This window comes from Columba livia, unplaced genomic scaffold (assembly GCF_036013475.1).
Source record: "Columba livia isolate bColLiv1 breed racing homer unplaced genomic scaffold, bColLiv1.pat.W.v2 Scaffold_85, whole genome shotgun sequence".
Lineage (NCBI taxonomy): Eukaryota > Metazoa > Chordata > Aves > Columbiformes > Columbidae > Columba > Columba livia.
Genome location: NW_027043813.1, coordinates 88,353 through 106,808, shown reverse-complemented (window position 1 = coordinate 106,808; position 18,456 = coordinate 88,353). Strand labels below are relative to the sequence as shown.

Sequence of the window (18,456 nt, the reverse complement as noted above, 5' to 3'; positions counted from 1 at the left end):
CCAAGTCTCTGTACGGATCCCTGGGGGACTGTGCCCTGGAAGGAGTCCAGTCCAGCAGCACCAACGGGCACGTTCAAACGCAGCTTGCGACAAGGCCCTTCCTCTGCTTAGGAGCGCCGTCCTCCGGGCTTGCCTCTGCAGATGTCTTTTGCTCAACAGTGCCCATCCTTGGCAGAACCTTTGGCTTCTGCTTCTCACCTAGGCGTCGAAAGAGAAGCTTTGAAGTGAGAACCAAACAGGTTGCCACTAACCTTGCACTCTGTCCCCAGGGGAAAGTCGCTAACGCTGTCCCTCTTCAACACACCCGAGCCCAGATTTTAAACCACTCTTTTTTTTTTCGGAATAAAACCCAACAAGTGGGTGAGGGAGGTGACACTTAGGGCCAAGGCAGGAAGGAAGGAAGGAAGGACGGAAGAGTTTGCATCTGGTTTGCGCCCCAGAGTCTCCCGTGGGTGGGCCTGGGCCGGTTGTTCCATTTGGGTGACGCTTGCTCCCAGGCCCCGAGCAGGTAGCTGTCAGCAGCGGAAGGTCTTGGGCTCTGTCAGGCGAGGGGTGGGGTGGGCGTGGGGGGGGATGTGTTTGGGTGGGGGACAGGTGGGGTTGTAGCGGGGCTGGAGGTGGTGTGCAGAGGGGTAGGAAGGGGGGAAGAGGGGAGGGGGCTATGCTCTTTGCTCTGGGAAAGCGATGACAAGACAGGTCCAGATTCTTCAAGTGCGTAGGAGCTGTGATTTATTTGTAGTTGTTTGTGAAACAGATGTGAAAAACTGGTCAATGACTTGGGCTTCTGCTCAGATTGGTAGCTAATGCAACAGCTGCTTTTGCTGTTTGACAGGGGTTTTTTGTTAATAATTCTTAAATTCCAGTCTTAGAGAGCGAGACTAGAGAAGCTCTTCAGGATACCTACAATGTGACCACGTGCTGGCAGGAGTGGTTCATCGAGGCTCTGCTCATCTCAGTGACCCATTCATATTACAGGTAATAGGAACTAATGTTTAACTCTATTTGTCTACTCTTATATGGTATCTGTTATGCGGCATGCATGTAATAACTCTTCTGAAATAGTGTGTCGGTCTTAGCTGTGTATGTTGTTTGCCATACGAGGCCAGTATGACAGGATTTTAAGGCTGCAGAGAGTTCTTTGTACTCTCTCTTTAATCGAGCTTGAGCTTCTCACCTGCTCCAATTGAAACAAAACAAAAAACCCCAAACCTAACAAAACCAGACAAACAAATCCAACCAACAAACCAAGCAAAAATAAACCAAAACCAAAACCAAAAGCCTCTGTTTTTGAAATGATTTGGCTGCTGGAGAGCTTATTTTCCAGAATTATTTTCCAGCTGAGGTATTTAGTTCTTTCTCCTACTGTTCATGAGACAAGCCTGGAGTCGGTTTTGTCTAATCAATTCTTTGACAGGCAGTTGTGAAGGAGTGAAACGAGAGCTGTGGCTGCCAGTTCTCATCAAAGGTCTGCAGGGCACGTGTGCCTGCTGCCCTCTGCTCAGTGCCAGTGAGTGCAAGGGGCTGTGCCAGTGCGAGCTGAGTTATAGGAGTCAAGTGCAGAGCTTATTACACATTATTACCTTACACATAATATCTCACAGCCCATCTCACAGCCCATCTTCACCAATGTTCACGTGTCCTTTCTGTGCATTGACCAGTAAAGGTGGGGAAGACCTCCTCTTTTTTTTTTTTTTTTTAAATATGCACAGGTTTCCTCATATGTGGCTCTGAGATTTCAGCAAGTACTTGCTGGCTACGTGTCGTGACATCTCTTTTCTGAGAGGGAAAACGGAAAATGAATTTGCCAGCAGTTGTGTTGCCCCTGATCTGTGGAAAATGAGTCAGGCATCCAGTGAAGGACACTTTTGTCCCAGTTTGTGTATTTGTCAAAGCACTTGGAGTAGGAGAAGACTAAGAGATCCAGGTGACTTGCCAGTCAGTGGGAGAGGTTTTGTAGTCACCAAGTAGATGCAGGACTAAGACCTTGAATTTCTTATGTCACATGCTTATATAATGAGGTTTGGTTTCAGCTGCTATCCTGTGCTGTGATTATTGTCATAATTGTGCATATTAGCATTATATTAACTCAATTACGTTGCGTGCTGAAAGGATGCTGTAGGAAAGACTTAACTACCATTAGATCTGTCGACTGTCTTCACAGCAAACGTGTTTTCCTCTAAGCCGGGGGTGTCAAACTCATTTTCACTGGGGGGCACATCAGCCTCGCGGTTGCCTTCAAAGGGCCAAACGTAATTTTAGGACTCTAGAAATGCGACTACTCCTACATTTATACAGTCCTAAAAATGCATTTGCTACAAATGAGTTTGACACCCCTGCACTAAACATACTTTCTGAAGAGGCTGCAAAGCGCTTTTTGCATTTTGGCAAAACTTGTGGATCTTTCAACAGGACAAAGCCCCTTTCTCGCTGACAGAATGGAGAACGTGCTGATGAAGCAAAGGGGAGAAATGGATGGGCTACAAAGGTAATGCCTCTGTCAAAAGAAAACCTTATCCATCTGTTTGGGCTTTTAATAAGTACCTCGGAGTGTCAGGACACGACCCTGTGTGCTCACAGCAGCTTGTGTAGTTGTCGTGTTAACGTCACAGGGTCTGAAAATGAATTCAGTCGTGATGTCTTTTTATTTGTCCTTTCAGCTTTCTAATTTGTAACATTCTTGAGTGCGATGCTATAGGAAAGACACATGTGAACAGCTTTTAATTTCCTCAGAGTATCCAGTTGCTGCAGAGGGTAACTTACAATGTTCAGGTCTTTTGTGCTGGTGCCAACGTCAATGAATTAATTTCATTTCTAATGCATCATGTGTAAGTGTGCACTCAGTTACCTTCTCTCATGGGAAACACCTGGCTAAGTTTCTAAACTTTCTGAAGGCCATTAGCATATTGCACTAACCTGGTCTCCAGAGTGACCTGTGGCATTTTTACTCCAAGCTAAACAGAGGTTTTTCTTAGCAAACCATGTTGTTACAGCCTGTCAAATGCAGTGGTTGTGGGACTTTCAGTGACTGGATATTAACTGGCCTCTTAGCCCACCTGCATATCCCAGGGAGCTGTCAAAGAGAAGACCCAGGGGAAAAGTCATGCTCGTCATTAGGAACAGACTTATGTTACATTAAAATGACTTTTGTGCAAGGGTCCTTGTAAGAGATCTAGTGACTCTTAAAAGCACCTGCAATAAAGGACCTTTGATAGTGCTGGTCTCTGATAGACCTTTTTTTTTTTTTTTTCCCCCAGATGTGCTCAGTTAAAAACTGCCCACACTATGGGGATTGCAATCTGAATTTTGCTTGGCTTGGCAGAATGGTGTCTAGTTAAAAAACAAAACAATACCACACTCCCCTCCCCACCGCCACGGCAACAAAATAGAGTCCCCCAAGCACCCCACCCTCAACCCCCAAATTCTGGTAACTAATTTCTGGATGCTTTAATTAAAAGTCTTTGTTTGACTTCCTGGACTTTTCAGTCAAACCACAGAAGATGAGGTAATGATACCATGTTTAGGACTCCTGGCGAATCTCCGTCATCACAACTTACCTGTTCAAGCTAAGATGAAATCTTTGGTAAGAGTTTTGTTTTTGTGGCACGACCCTGGCTTGAGGGCAAGAGAGTTACTGGACTCTGGGGAATTGCCTTAGTATTTCTTATGCTCGTTTTTGTGGGACCAATAACCCTGACCTGTTTGTTCTCCAGAGTTGGTGGTTGTTTCTCCTGTATTGGAGAAAATAACCAGTAGAACAGGCGGTTGGGTGTTCTCTTTCCTTCTCTACGTTTCTGTGTTGTTGCGCTAGCTTGTGTTAGGCATTCAGTTTCTGCAGCTGTTCTCTGCAAACGAAGGATGAATTTAAAATTTGAGCATTCTTCCTTTGACAGTCTAAATGTTGTTAACACATGAGGACTGTAGTTGGTTTTCTGGTAAGCTGCCTGAACTTTGACCGACAAAGATCTCAGTCTATTAAAGGATAGATCAAGACAATGTCACTGATGTTGGTGTCAGGCCAGGACCCTTGAATACTCATACACATCCATGTCTGAGCTGCTCAGTTCGTCTCTCTGCTTGGAGTGGTGCCAAGGGGAGTTATGGTTCAATTCAGAAATGCAAGTTAATCTACATGGCACTGAATGTGACACTGTTTACCTTGGGAGAAAGGAGAGGGAAGGAGTAGGAGGAACTCTTGTCATCTCTGCCCACTGAGGAGAGAAGGAAGGGGGGTCATTGTTCAGTGGTTCTTTTCTATTGGAGACATAAGCAAAATTACCTTCTCATCTTTCTTTAAAATAATGATGGCGTTTATTGGCTTATTCTTTTTTTCCGTGTTTCCTTATACAAGTTCAACACAGACTTTATTCATTGACATCCACACCAGTGTGGTGCACTAGAAGACTAAAGTAGATAACCTAGAGAACGTTGCGCTCTGACGCCAGGGGGAAGTCGGTAACGCCATCCCTCTGCAACACACCCCTGAGCCCAGATTTTAAACTGCTCTTCTCCCTTTAAAAAAAAAAAAAAAAAAAAAAAATCAAGCGGGTGAGGGAGGTGACACTTAGGGCCTAGAGCACACCACCAAGCAGGTGTCCCTGGTGGCCAAAGGCTGGTACCAGACTCTGTCACCCAGTCTGCTTCCAAAACAGCTCCTTGGGAAAGAAGAAGCAACCTGTCATTCCTTTCATTTTTGGGGACTCCATGCGAAGAGCAGCTGCAGACAAATGTTTCTTTCCTTTCTCTGCAGACTTCTGAAGGTGTTCCAGAGAGGATCTTCAGAATATTGAAGGATTCAATATACACTTACGACAAGCCAAATCAAGGACTGATAACAAACCTCCGCTACCCGGTAATGAAACCAAAGGCTTCACAAAGAAGCCAAGGGTTCCAGTCAGGAAAGGATGACATCTATGCAGGTGAGAAACATAGCCCTGCCTTAGTGGTTTTGGGCTTATTTTTTTTTTTTTTTTAAAACGAATGCATTGCCAGGTGTGAGGTGAATAGTTGCTACGTGTCCTCTGAGACCAGCTTGCATGGGCAGCAGTTCAACGTCCTTCTCCTTCACGTTCACTGGAAAACTGTTATCCCCAGCTTGCAGTTCCACACCCTCATCCACTACAAATTTGCAAGTTAACATTGCGAGAGACGCTGAAGGCAAAGCAGGACATTGCCCACAGCTCGCTCCTTCGTGGGTGTTGGTGCTTCCAGGCTAGGGAAGGCTGAGGGCCTGGGTTAGGGACCGATTAAGCAATCTGGACATCCATAAATCCATGGCTCCAGGTGGGATGCACCCGCGGGTGCTGAGGGAGCTGGCTGATCATTGCTAGGCCACTCTCCGTCACCTTTGCTAAGTCATGGGAAACGGGAGGGGTGCCTGAGGGCTGGAGGAAAGCAAATGTCATTCCAGTCTTCAAAAAGGGCAAGAAGGAGGACCCGGGTAACTATGGACCGGTCAGCCTCACCTCCATCCCTGGGAAACTGATGGAACGACTTATCCTTGGTGCCATCTCAAGGCATATCAGGGATAAGGGGGTCATTAGGGGCAGTCAACGTGGCTTCACCAAAGGGAAGTCGTGCTTGACCAACCTCATAGACTTTTATGAGGACATAACCGGGTGGACAGATGATGGTAAAGCAGTGGATGTGGTCTGTCTTGATTTCAGTGAAGCGTTTGACACGGTCTCCCACAGCATCCTCCCAGCTAAACTGAGGAAGTGTGGTCTGGACGATCGGGTAGCGATGTGGACTGTGAACTGGCTGAAGGAAAGAAGCCAGAGAGTCGTGATCGACGGGGCAGAGTCTAGTTGGAGGCCTGTGGAGTCCCTCAAGGGTCGGTACTGGGGCCAGTACTATTCAATATATTCATCAATGACTTGGATGAGGGAATAGAGTGACTGTCAGCAAGTTTGCTGATGACACCAAGCTGGGAGGAGTGGCTGACACGCCAGAAGGCTGTGCTGCCATCCAGCGAGAGCTGGACAGGCTGGAGAGTTGGGCGGGGAAAACATGAATGAACTATAACAAGCGCAAGTGTAGAGTCTTGCATCTGGGCAAGAAGAACCCCAGGTACTAGTATAAGTCGGGGAATGACCTGTCAGAGAGCAGTGAAAGGGACCTGGGGGTCCCGGTGGACGGCACGATGACCATGAGCCAGCACTGTGCCCTTGTGGCCAAGAAGGCCAATGACATCCTGGGGTGTATTAGAAGGGGGGTAGTTAGTAGGTTGAAAGAGGTTCTCCTGCCCCTCTACTCTACCCTGGTGAGACCGCATCTGGAATATTGTGTCCAGTTCTGGGCCCCTCAGTTCAAGAAGGACAGGGAACTGCTGGAGAGAGTCCAGCGCAGGGCGACAAAGTTGATTAAGGGAGTGGAGCATCTCCCTACTGAGGAAAGGCTGAGGGAGCTGGGTCTCTTTAGTTTGGAGAAGAGGAGACTGAGGGGTGACCTCATTAATGTTTGTAAATATGTAAAGGGTGAGTGTCACGAGGATGGAGCCAGGCTCTTCTCACTGACAACCAATGATAAGACATGGGGCAATGGGTACAAACTGCAACACAGGAGGTTCCACTTAAATAGGAGAAGAAACTTCTTCTCAGTGAGGCTGGCAGAGCACTGGAACGGGCTGCCCAGGGAGGCTGAGGAGTCTCCTCCTCTGGAGACATTCAAAAGCCACCTGGACACATTCCTGTGTAACCTCATCTAGGTGTTCCTGCTCTGGCGGGGGGATTGGACTAGACGATCTTCTGAGGTCCCTTCCAATCCCTAACATTCTGTGATTCTGTGATTCATAGTCTGATACCTCTCAATCCTTTCCCCCGCTGAGCTCAGGTGCCAAACCAGTTGTAAAAACAACCTTCGTCCTTCAATAGCTCCTTGCAGGGCTGAGGCAGAGGCGAGAGAGCGAGGCAGGTGCGCGGGGGGGGGGCCGTGGGGGGTGGGGGTCTGTCGGTGGGAAAAGCGGGGATCGAACCAGGGACCCATTTGACCAATCCGCGGGTCCGGCGCCCTGGCCGCTCCGCCAGCGCGATCCCACGGCCGTGGAACGCACGGCGCCCCCTATAGGCCGCAGAGCGGCGTGCGCTGCCGCTAGGGCCGCGAGCAGGTAGCTGTCAGCAGCGGGAGGTCTTGGGCTCTGTCAGGCGAGGGGCGGGTGGGGGGGTGTGTGATTGGGCGGGGGGCAGGTGGGGTTGCAGCGTGGTGGTGGGAGGCAGCGAGTCGGTGGGTGCCCCCCGGCATGGGCCGAGCTTAGCGGGCGGGCGGAGGTTTGTAGGGGGAGCTGTGGCGTCCCCCGGCGGTGGGGATGGCGGTAGAGGAGCGGCCAGGTCGCGGGACGCTGGTCCGCAGGGCACCCACTTCCATCCCCACCCCGCCCACCGCCCCCCCGGCCTTTAGCCGCCGCGCAGGCCGCTCTGCGGCCTATAGGGGGCGCCGTGCGTTCCACGGCCGTGGGATCGCGCTGGCGGAGCGGCCAGGGCGCCGGACCCGCGGATTGGTCAAATGGGTCCCTGGTTCGATCCCCGCTTTTCCCACCGACAAACCGCCCCCCCCACGGCGCCCCCCACGGCGCCCCCCCCGTGCACCTGCCTCGCTCTCTCGCCTCTGCCTCAGCCCTGCAAGGAAGGAGCCCTTCAAGAAGGAATGTTGCTTTTGCAACTCAGCTGCCACCTCACCCAGCGAGGGGGGAAGGATTGACACACATCACACTGGGAATCCTTCCCACAAACCAACTCTCTTCCAACTCATGCTGCAATGCAAACTCATTCCTGCATTTCAAAAACAAGTGCAGCTAGAGGGAAGGCTAACCCAAGAGCCAGGAACCCACCTTTGCAATAGATCCAGCAGGGGAAGGGCCTTCTTAGCATGAGATGAATGAGTCCTGGAAACTGAGGCAGGCGGCGGGCAGTCCGGAAAGCCTGCAGTACCCAACCCCTGGGGAACAGGGCAGGGAATTTGCAGCTGGCATTTGTGGGGGCGTATAAGCTTTTTGCCCTATTGCGTGTGCCTACTTTTAGGTAGAACGGCCCGTTTCGCAAAAGCCTTAATAAAACGTGCTTTGCCGAGAGATCCTGCCTGAGCCTATTCTGTTGGCAAGATGATGGTTTCCTACAAGTCTGGGGGCTCGTCCGAGACTCGACGTCGTCATCTCGGGGGTCCCTGTCGCCAATGGACGGGAAGGCGTGCCCCGTTGATTTCAATGGCCTTCTGGATGGTCGGTGGGGATTCCAGGACGGACGGACAGACAGAAACTGCAGGGCTGTGGGGACGAAGGCGGATCCCCGCAAACCATAGGCGAAAGGAGAAAGGAAAAAGCGGGAAGCACGATACGAGCGAGCGGGCAACTTTGTGCGTGGACCAAGGTAAGAAAACAGACTGTTAAGTACTACCTTGGTGGTCGGGGGCATTCTGAGAGGAGGGACGAGGCGCAAGGAGAAGCCTCGAGACTCAGAATGGGAAATAGAAAGGAAAAATGGTGACATTCCTCCTTCCAGTCCTTTAGGGAGGATGTTAAGGTACCGGGGAAACGTGTGGTGTACAAAAAGGAAGGATAAATAGAAAATGATAAAGTATTGTGTTTTGTCTGGACAAAATAGCCCTTAATAGAGTGATATTCTGGCCAAAATACGGATCCAATGACAATTGGCTATGCAAAGATCTAAATTGGTATGTAAAAAAAACTGTAGGGCCTTTAAATCTTCCTCCACACCAGGGTGGGTGCGAGTCCCTCCCTTCCTGCAGTATGTTTTTGAGTGCAAAGTGTGTGGCCTGATCAGTGTAAAGTGCACATAAAAGCAGTGTTCGAGTCTCTCTTGAGAATGGGAAAATATCCTTTAGACATAAGCCGTTGACCAAGTCTGAGACTAGGATGGGATCCAGCCGCACCTAAACTCCTCTCTGAAGGAGATTAGAAAGCAAGGGGCTCCCTCTGAACCTCGTGACTCAACGGAAGCGTGTCTCTGAATTTTTTTAGTGATGGGAAATAAAACTCAGCATAGAGAAGGGGACACCCTTGGCCGAGGTATTGCAAAATTGGGAAAATACTTATGGTACAGCAAGGTTTTCAAGAAAAGCATGCAATGACCTTATATCGAGGAGACTGGCAAACTGTAACTAAAAAACACCTAGAAAACAGATGTCCTGGACAAATGAATTACTGGTACGTATAGGATGATTTGGCATATGACCACCATAAAGAGGATGGTCGAAAACGAGTATAAAAACCTAGGGAAAGAATTTTAGCTGCAGTTGGGAGTAATTTAACTAAGGTGCTTGCAGAGCTGGTCTCTGCTCTCTGTATCACCTCTTGATTACCTCCCCAACTGTCTTTCTTGTCCTTACTGCTTTTGCTGGGCTTTACCCTGGGATTGCTAAAGTTATTTTGCAGTGCAGCCAGCAGCAGATGTGCGTGCGTATGTGTGTGTAGGGGAGCAAGTGCGAAGGGGGGGATGTACATGTGAATGCCCTCCAGTGTTCCAGTGTTACACGGATGCACCCCCTGGCACTCTGGGGATTTGATTATGTGAGGAAATCAAACTCTGAAGGGAAGATGGGGATCGATGAGCATCATGATTTTCTAATTTTTTTTTTTTGGGGGGGGAGGGGGGGAGCGGCTAGAATCCATTCTGAGCCGATGTTATCCTGTTATTGAGAGAGTTGGTCTTTCCGGAAACATCATTTAAAAGAATGTGGAACTAACCCCACAGGCAGTGGGAGACTACCTGGCCCCAAGGTGATTCTAATTGAGATGATAATAATCAAACAAATGGAGATAATTGCCAAACGGTGGTTAAAAATCTGATAAAAGCTTTTGAGCTTTTGAGGAGATAAGAGTAAACTGAACTGAAGTGCAGGAATGTAGACAGAAGCCAGGGGAGCACCGACTGGGGAAGATTTTTGGAAAGCTTTGTGGACTGGTAGCAAGTGTGTTTGTGGATCTACGGAAGTATTTCCGAGAGCATGTGCCAGGTTGGCAGGAAGAATTTGCAAAAAATCTGAGTGTGGTCGTGTTTGTGTATGATGGTCGGGAACTGAAGCGAAAAGTTGAAGCAGACTGATTGGTTGCAAGTGAAAGACTGGAAGGGAAAAGAACAAAACAAAACAAAACCGCAGAAGATTTAGACCAAAGTCAGTGAAAAAAGTGAGAGAATGAGAGAAAATGGGATGCTATTATTGTGGAAATCTGGGATATTTACCCCTAGGGCGGCAACTGTTGGAAATGACTAAAGGAAGAAAACTCAATACACTTTGGAAAATCAGAGGGGCTGAAAATGTTTTTGGTGTTGTGGTGGCTTTTTTTATTGGTGTTTTTTTTTTTTGTTTGTTTGTTTGTTTGTTTTTTGTGGGGAAACGTTTAAATTGGAAAAGAGCATGTAATTGGTAAAGTAATGGTGGTAATTGGTAATGAGGTCTAGTTTTTAGCAGAAACAGAAGCTCCCATGTCCCTTCTAAATTCTCCCCTAAAAAGATCCAGAACTGAAGACGGAGTTGTAATAAATGGGGTAGCAGGGAGGAAGGAGAGACAATTATGAATAAATTCCTATTTGTGATAATAAGAATTAAAAGCGTATGGGGAAGGAATATATTAGGGGAAGATTCCCCAGCTTCTATATTAGAGAGAAACCTTTTACAGGCTCTGGGTGTGGAAACACAGTTACTGCCTGGGGGGTGACAAGGAGAAAATTTGAAAGATATTGTATTACCTGGAAGTTTGTGTTGGTTTTGGCTGGGCTGGAGTTAATTTTCTTTGTGGTACCTGGTATGGGACTATGTTTTTGATTGATGCTTAAAACAGTGTTGATAATACAGAGATGTTTTTGTTATTGTTGAGCAATGCTTGCACAGAGTGGAGGCCTGTTCTGCCTCTCACGCTGCTCCAGCAGCAAGTGGGCTGGGGGGGAAGCGACAAGCAGTGGCACACTGATCTAAGCTCTTAGACCCAGTGTCTCGAGGTTGGCCAGAGTGTGTGCAAGCTGCAGCAGCAACTGCTCTTCTGGTGGGAGAAAGCAGGAAATTAAACCCTGCTGCTTTCCTATGGAGAGGTGGCAATGGGCTGCACCTCTTCATAGATGGGTCTTCAAGGGTAATTCAGGGGAAGAGACACAATGGGTGTGCCATCGTTGAAGGTGTGAATGGTGAAATAAGAGAAACGGGAAGGTTGCCTAATAACTGGTCAGCTCAAACATGCCAGCCACAAGCCGTCAGTCAGGCACTGCAAATGTTAGAAGGAAAAGAAGGTACCATCCGTAATGGTTCTAGATACGCATTTGGAGAAGTGCACACCTTTGGGAAAATTTGGGAAGAATGGGGTCTAATTAATAGCAAAGGTAAAGAATTGGTTCATGAAGAACTAGTTGGACAAGTGTTATGGAATCTGATGTCACCAATAGAAGTGGCTGTAGTACATGTTAATGGACATCAGAGGGGCAACTCTTTTTGTGTCGGGGAAGTTGGTTAGCAGATGAAATGGCCTGAGAAGCAGCCTTAACTTATTTATTGCTTCAGGTTTTATCTCACGCCCGAGGTCCTGGCCCCACAAGAAATTCCAGTTTTCAATGAAAGATAAAAAGAAGTCCTCCAAGAGTTGGAAGCCAGGGAACAGAATGGGAAATGCGTACTCCCAGAGGGTAGAGAAATGTTAAATAAGCAAACCATGAGGAAGGTATTAGCAATTTTACATCAAGAGAGTTAATGAGGAAAACAAGTAATGGGTGCCATAGTGTTATAAAAATATGGGTGTACTGGAATTTATACTATAGCCAAGCAAATTTGTGAATGATGTGTGGTTTGTAAAAAAGTAAATGAAAAGGCACTTAGGAAGCAGCCTGCAGGAGGTTGAAGGCCAAGTTTATGACCCTTCCAAAATATACAAGTTGATTTCACAGAATTACCTGCAGTTGGCTGAATTAAAAACTTACTAGTGTTTGATCATCTTACCAGGTGGGGAGAAGCCTTCCCTCTTAGCACTGCCACGGGGGCAGTGGTAGCAAAAGCGAAATAACGGATGGACCCCCACGGTTTGAAACTAAGGATTTGTTTCTCAAAAACTGTATGCTCGGGTTGTCTTTTCTGTCTTCTCTCAGGCACCAAGGGCTTCTGGCACAAACTCTGCCTTTAGAGTCTGCAGCTCACAAGTTTCAGCCTGGACAGCAGGTCCTGGTCAAATCCTGGAAAGACGCTAAGCTTCAGCCAGATTGGGAAGGCGCATTTCAAGTTCTGCTGATCACCGAGACAGTGGTGCGACCAGCTGAGAAAGGGTGGACTCATTACACGTGGATTAAAGAGCCAATCAGACCTCCAAAGGACAGTGAGGAGTGGCAAGTACTGACAACTGACGACCCACTTCAACTAAAGATACAGAGATGAAAATGAAATGAAACTTTTGGGGATTACTAATCCTGTATTATGTAGAATTTACAAATGGGTTACTTAACGTGAACGTCACTGAAACTGAAGGTTCCCTAACAATTTGAGTAGACGCTTGCCAGATCCATAGGTGTGGGGATGTACAGAGCTAAAGGGAATTGAGTTATGAAAACAAACATGTGTCCAAGGGGACCGAGTCTAAGGATGATTTAAATAAGTGCATAGTTTTTGTTGCTGTCTCTCATTGCCCCTCCTGATACAGTGTTATCTGGACCACAGAGTTTGGGGGATGGACAGTGAGCAATGAATGGTTATAGAATGAAAAAGAAAACTTACCCTATCTAAAGGGCAATCTCTCCCGGGATGTGAGTCTCTGCAGTGCAACCCTTTGCTAATTACGCTACAGGGAGCAGATGATTCAGTAAGTGAGGTTTATGGATCACGAATAGACATTAGTAGAAAAGATGCCCTCGCCTCAGCCCCACCTGGCCCGGCACCAGACGCCCAAAGCCCTTGGCCTTTCCTCCTTGCCGCTCACCAGCCTGCGCTGCCTGCCGCCCGCTTGGCCCTCTTGCTCTTGCTTCCCCGGCCCCCGGCAGACACACAGCCAGGGACACCCAGGCAGCACAGCAGGAGGGGAGCCCTTTGGCCTGCTGCCCTCCTGCCCACCCCCAAGCCCACCCCAAATCATGCATGCGCCCAGAAACCCTGACCTGCACCACAAAGGCAGCAGCACCAGCAGCAAGGAACACCAGGCCTGTGGGCGCAGCTGGCCTACAGCAGGGGACGGCCCTTTGGCCACTTCCCGGATGCTCTCCTGCTCTCCACCCTCCCAACCTCTTGCACACCCCCAGCCTCGGCGCTGCAGGAAAAAGAGACAACCTCACGGCTCCGGGAGGCCCGCACTCGCAGCAACAGCCACACCACAGCTGCAGTAAGCAACACCGCTTTAGCCACCCCTGCCAAACACGGTGCTAGGCCAGCTGCCACTAACAAGAGTCAACTCCGTCCCAGCCAGAGCAAGTCCGCAGAGGCAGTGGCACCTAGCCCACCCTGGGCAGAAGGCAAGATGCAGGATGCCGAAAAACCAAGAGAATCAAGCCCTGTTCACTTGTCCTCACCACTAGCAGGACCCTGGCTGTGACTCCAGATGATTTGTGCGCTTACCGTCTGTCACCCTCCTCAAGTGACCAGTGTGGCCAAGTCTCTGTACGGATCCCTGGGGGACTGTGCCCTGGAAGGAGTCCAGTCCAGCAGCACCAACGGGCACGTTCAAACGCAGCTTGCGACAAGGCCCTTCCTCTGCTTAGGAGCGCCGTCCTCCGGGCTTGCCTCTGCAGATGTCTTTTGCTCAACAGTGCCCATCCTTGGCAGAACCTTTGGCTTCTGCTTCTCACCTAGGCGTCGAAAGAGAAGCTTTGAAGTGAGAACCAAACAGGTTGCCACTAACCTTGCACTCTGTCCCCAGGGGAAAGTCGCTAACGCTGTCCCTCTTCAACACACCCGAGCCCAGATTTTAAACCACTCTTTTTTTTTTCGGAATAAAACCCAACAAGTGGGTGAGGGAGGTGACACTTAGGGCCAAGGCAGGAAGGAAGGAAGGAAGGACGGAAGAGTTTGCATCTGGTTTGCGCCCCAGAGTCTCCCGTGGGTGGGCCTGGGCCGGTTGTTCCATTTGGGTGACGCTTGCTCCCAGGCCCCGAGCAGGTAGCTGTCAGCAGCGGAAGGTCTTGGGCTCTGTCAGGCGAGGGGTGGGGTGGGCGTGGGGGGGGATGTGTTTGGGTGGGGGACAGGTGGGGTTGTAGCGGGGCTGGAGGTGGTGTGCAGAGGGGTAGGAAGGGGGGAAGAGGGGAGGGGGGTATGCTCTTTGCTCTGGGAAAGCGATGACAAGACAGGTCCAGATTCTTCAAGTGCGTAGGAGCTGTGATTTATTTGTAGTTGTTTGTGAAACAGATGTGAAAAACTGGTCAATGACTTGGGCTTCTGCTCAGATTGGTAGCTAATGCAACAGCTGCTTTTGCTGTTTGACAGGGGTTTTTTGTTAATAATTCTTAAATTCCAGTCTTAGAGAGCGAGACTAGAGAAGCTCTTCAGGATACCTACAATGTGACCACGTGCTGGCAGGAGTGGTTCATCGAGGCTCTGCTCATCTCAGTGACCCATTCATATTACAGGTAATAGGAACTAATGTTTAACTCTATTTGTCTACTCTTATATGGTATCTGTTATGCGGCATGCATGTAATAACTCTTCTGAAATAGTGTGTCGGTCTTAGCTGTGTATGTTGTTTGCCATACGAGGCCAGTATGACAGGATTTTAAGGCTGCAGAGAGTTCTTTGTACTCTCTCTTTAATCGAGCTTGAGCTTCTCACCTGCTCCAATTGAAACAAAACAAAAAACCCCAAACCTAACAAAACCAGACAAACAAATCCAACCAACAAACCAAGCAAAAATAAACCAAAACCAAAACCAAAAGCCTCTGTTTTTGAAATGATTTGGCTGCTGGAGAGCTTATTTTCCAGAATTATTTTCCAGCTGAGGTATTTAGTTCTTTCTCCTACTGTTCATGAGACAAGCCTGGAGTCGGTTTTGTCTAATCAATTCTTTGACAGGCAGTTGTGAAGGAGTGAAACGAGAGCTGTGGCTGCCAGTTCTCATCGAAGGTCTGCAGGGCACGTGTGCCTGCTGCCCTCTGCTCAGTGCCAGTGAGTGCAAGGGGCTGTGCCAGTGCGAGCTGAGTTATAGGAGTCAAGTGCAGAGCTTATTACACATTATTACCTTACACATAATATCTCACAGCCCATCTCACAGCCCATCTTCACCAATGTTCACGTGTCCTTTCTGTGCATTGACCAGTAAAGGTGGGGAAGACCTCCTCTTTTTTTTTTTTTTTTTAAATATGCACAGGTTTCCTCATATGTGGCTCTGAGATTTCAGCAAGTACTTGCTGGCTACGTGTCGTGACATCTCTTTTCTGAGAGGGAAAACGGAAAATGAATTTGCCAGCAGTTGTGTTGCCCCTGATCTGTGGAAAATGAGTCAGGCATCCAGTGAAGGACACTTTTGTCCCAGTTTGTGTATTTGTCAAAGCACTTGGAGTAGGAGAAGACTAAGAGATCCAGGTGACTTGCCAGTCAGTGGGAGAGGTTTTGTAGTCACCAAGTAGATGCAGGACTAAGACCTTGAATTTCTTATGTCACATGCTTATATAATGAGGTTTGGTTTCAGCTGCTATCCTGTGCTGTGATTATTGTCATAATTGTGCATATTAGCATTATATTAACTCAATTACGTTGCGTGCTGAAAGGATGCTGTAGGAAAGACTTAACTACCATTAGATCTGTCGACTGTCTTCACAGCAAACGTGTTTTCCTCTAAGCCGGGGGTGTCAAACTCATTTTCACTGGGGGGCACATCAGCCTCGCGGTTGCCTTCAAAGGGCCAAACGTAATTTTAGGACTCTAGAAATGCGACTACTCCTACATTTATACAGTCCTAAAAATGCATTTGCTACAAATGAGTTTGACACCCCTGCACTAAACATACTTTCTGAAGAGGCTGCAAAGCGCTTTTTGCATTTTGGCAAAACTTGTGGATCTTTCAACAGGACAAAGCCCCTTTCTCGCTGACAGAATGGAGAACGTGCTGATGAAGCAAAGGGGAGAAATGGATGGGCTACAAAGGTAATGCCTCTGTCAAAAGAAAACCTTATCCATCTGTTTGGGCTTTTAATAAGTACCTCGGAGTGTCAGGACACGACCCTGTGTGCTCACAGCAGCTTGTGTAGTTGTCGTGTTAACGTCACAGGGTCTGAAAATGAATTCAGTCGTGATGTCTTTTTATTTGTCCTTTCAGCTTTCTAATTTGTAACATTCTTGAGTGCGATGCTATAGGAAAGACACATGTGAACAGCTTTTAATTTCCTCAGAGTATCCAGTTGCTGCAGAGGGTAACTTACAATGTTCAGGTCTTTTGTGCTGGTGCCAACGTCAATGAATTAATTTCATTTCTAATGCATCATGTGTAAGTGTGCACTCAGTTACCTTCTCTCATGGGAAACACCTGGCTAAGTTTCTAAACTTTCTGAAGGCCATTAGCATATTGCACTAACCTGGTCTCCAGAGTGACCTGTGGCATTTTTACTCCAAGCTAAACAGAGGTTTTTCTTAGCAAACCATGTTGTTACAGCCTGTCAAATGCAGTGGTTGTGGGACTTTCAGTGACTGGATATTAACTGGCCTCTTAGCCCACCTGCATATCCCAGGGAGCTGTCAAAGAGAAGACCCAGGGGAAAAGTCATGCTCGTCATTAGGAACAGACTTATGTTACATTAAAATGACTTTTGTGCAAGGGTCCTTGTAAGAGATCTAGTGACTCTTAAAAGCACCTGCAATAAAGGACCTTTGATAGTGCTGGTCTCTGATAGACCTTTTTTTTTTTTTTTTCCCCCAGATGTGCTCAGTTAAAAACTGCCCACACTATGGGGATTGCAATCTGAATTTTGCTTGGCTTGGCAGAATGGTGTCTAGTTAAAAAACAAAACAATACCACACTCCCCTCCCCACCGCCACGGCAACAAAATAGAGTCCCCCAAGCACCCCACCCTCAACCCCCAAATTCTGGTAACTAATTTCTGGATGCTTTAATTAAAAGTCTTTGTTTGACTTCCTGGACTTTTCAGTCAAACCACAGAAGATGAGGTAATGATACCATGTTTAGGACTCCTGGCGAATCTCCGTCATCACAACTTACCTGTTCAAGCTAAGATGAAATCTTTGGTAAGAGTTTTGTTTTTGTGGCACGACCCTGGCTTGAGGGCAAGAGAGTTACTGGACTCTGGGGAATTGCCTTAGTATTTCTTATGCTCGTTTTTGTGGGACCAATAACCCTGACCTGTTTGTTCTCCAGAGTTGGTGGTTGTTTCTCCTGTATTGGAGAAAATAACCAGTAGAACAGGCGGTTGGGTGTTCTCTTTCCTTCTCTACGTTTCTGTGTTGTTGTGCTAGCTTGTGTTAGGCATTCAGTTTCTGCAGCTGTTCTCTGCAAACGAAGGATGAATTTAAAATTTGAGCATTCTTCCTTTGACAGTCTAAATGTTGTTAACACATGAGGACTGTAGTTGGTTTTCTGGTAAGCTGCCTGAACTTTGACCGACAAAGATCTCAGTCTATTAAAGGATAGATCAAGACAATGTCACTGATGTTGGTGTCAGGCCAGGACCCTTGAATACTCATACACATCCATGTCTGAGCTGCTCAGTTCGTCTCTCTGCTTGGAGTGGTGCCAAGGGGAGTTATGGTTCAATTCAGAAATGCAAGTTAATCTACATGGCACTGAATGTGACACTGTTTACCTTGGGAGAAAGGAGAGGGAAGGAGTAGGAGGAACTCTTGTCATCTCTGCCCACTGAGGAGAGAAGGAAGGGGGGTCATTGTTCAGTGGTTCTTTTCTATTGGAGACATAAGCAAAATTACCTTCTCATCTTTCTTTAAAATAATGATGGCGTTTATTGGCTTATTCTTTTTTTCCGTGTTTCCTTATACAAGTTCAACACAGACTTTATTCATTGACATCCACACCAGTGTGGTGCACTAGAAGACTAAAGTAGATAACCTAGAGAACGTTGCGCTCTGACGCCAGGGGGAAGTCGGTAACGCCATCCCTCTGCAACACACCCCTGAGCCCAGATTTTAAACTGCTCTTCTCCCTTTAAAAAAAAAAAAAAAAAAAAAAATCAAGCGGGTGAGGGAGGTGACACTTAGGGCCTAGAGCACACCACCAAGCAGGTGTCCCTGGTGGCCAAAGGCTGGTACCAGACTCTGTCACCCAGTCTGCTTCCAAAACAGCTCCTTGGGAAAGAAGAAGCAACCTGTCATTCCTTTCATTTTTGGGGACTCCATGCGAAGAGCAGCTGCAGACAAATGTTTCTTTCCTTTCTCTGCAGACTTCTGAAGGTGTTCCAGAGAGGATCTTCAGAATATTGAAGGATTCAATATACACTTACGACAAGCCAAATCAAGGACTGATAACAAACCTCCGCTACCCGGTAATGAAACCAAAGGCTTCACAAAGAAGCCAAGGGTTCCAGTCAGGAA

The 18,456-nt window shown here is 47.8% G+C and overlaps 2 long non-coding RNA genes across 2 annotated transcripts; both read left to right on the top strand.

Moving 5' to 3' along the window:
• Positions 1-121: 121 nt before the first annotated feature.
• On the top strand, positions 122-2,485 carry LOC135578168 (uncharacterized). The gene is made up of 3 exons (XR_010469507.1): positions 122-224; positions 864-975; positions 2,410-2,485. It is a non-coding gene; the product is annotated as an uncharacterized LOC135578168 (long non-coding RNA).
• A 9,937-nt stretch (positions 2,486-12,422) lies between these two features.
• LOC135578167 (uncharacterized) lies at positions 12,423-16,044 on the top strand. Its single transcript, XR_010469506.1, has 3 exons — positions 12,423-13,783; positions 14,423-14,534; positions 15,969-16,044. It is a non-coding gene; the product is annotated as an uncharacterized LOC135578167 (long non-coding RNA).
• Positions 16,045-18,456: the final 2,412 nt, after the last annotated feature.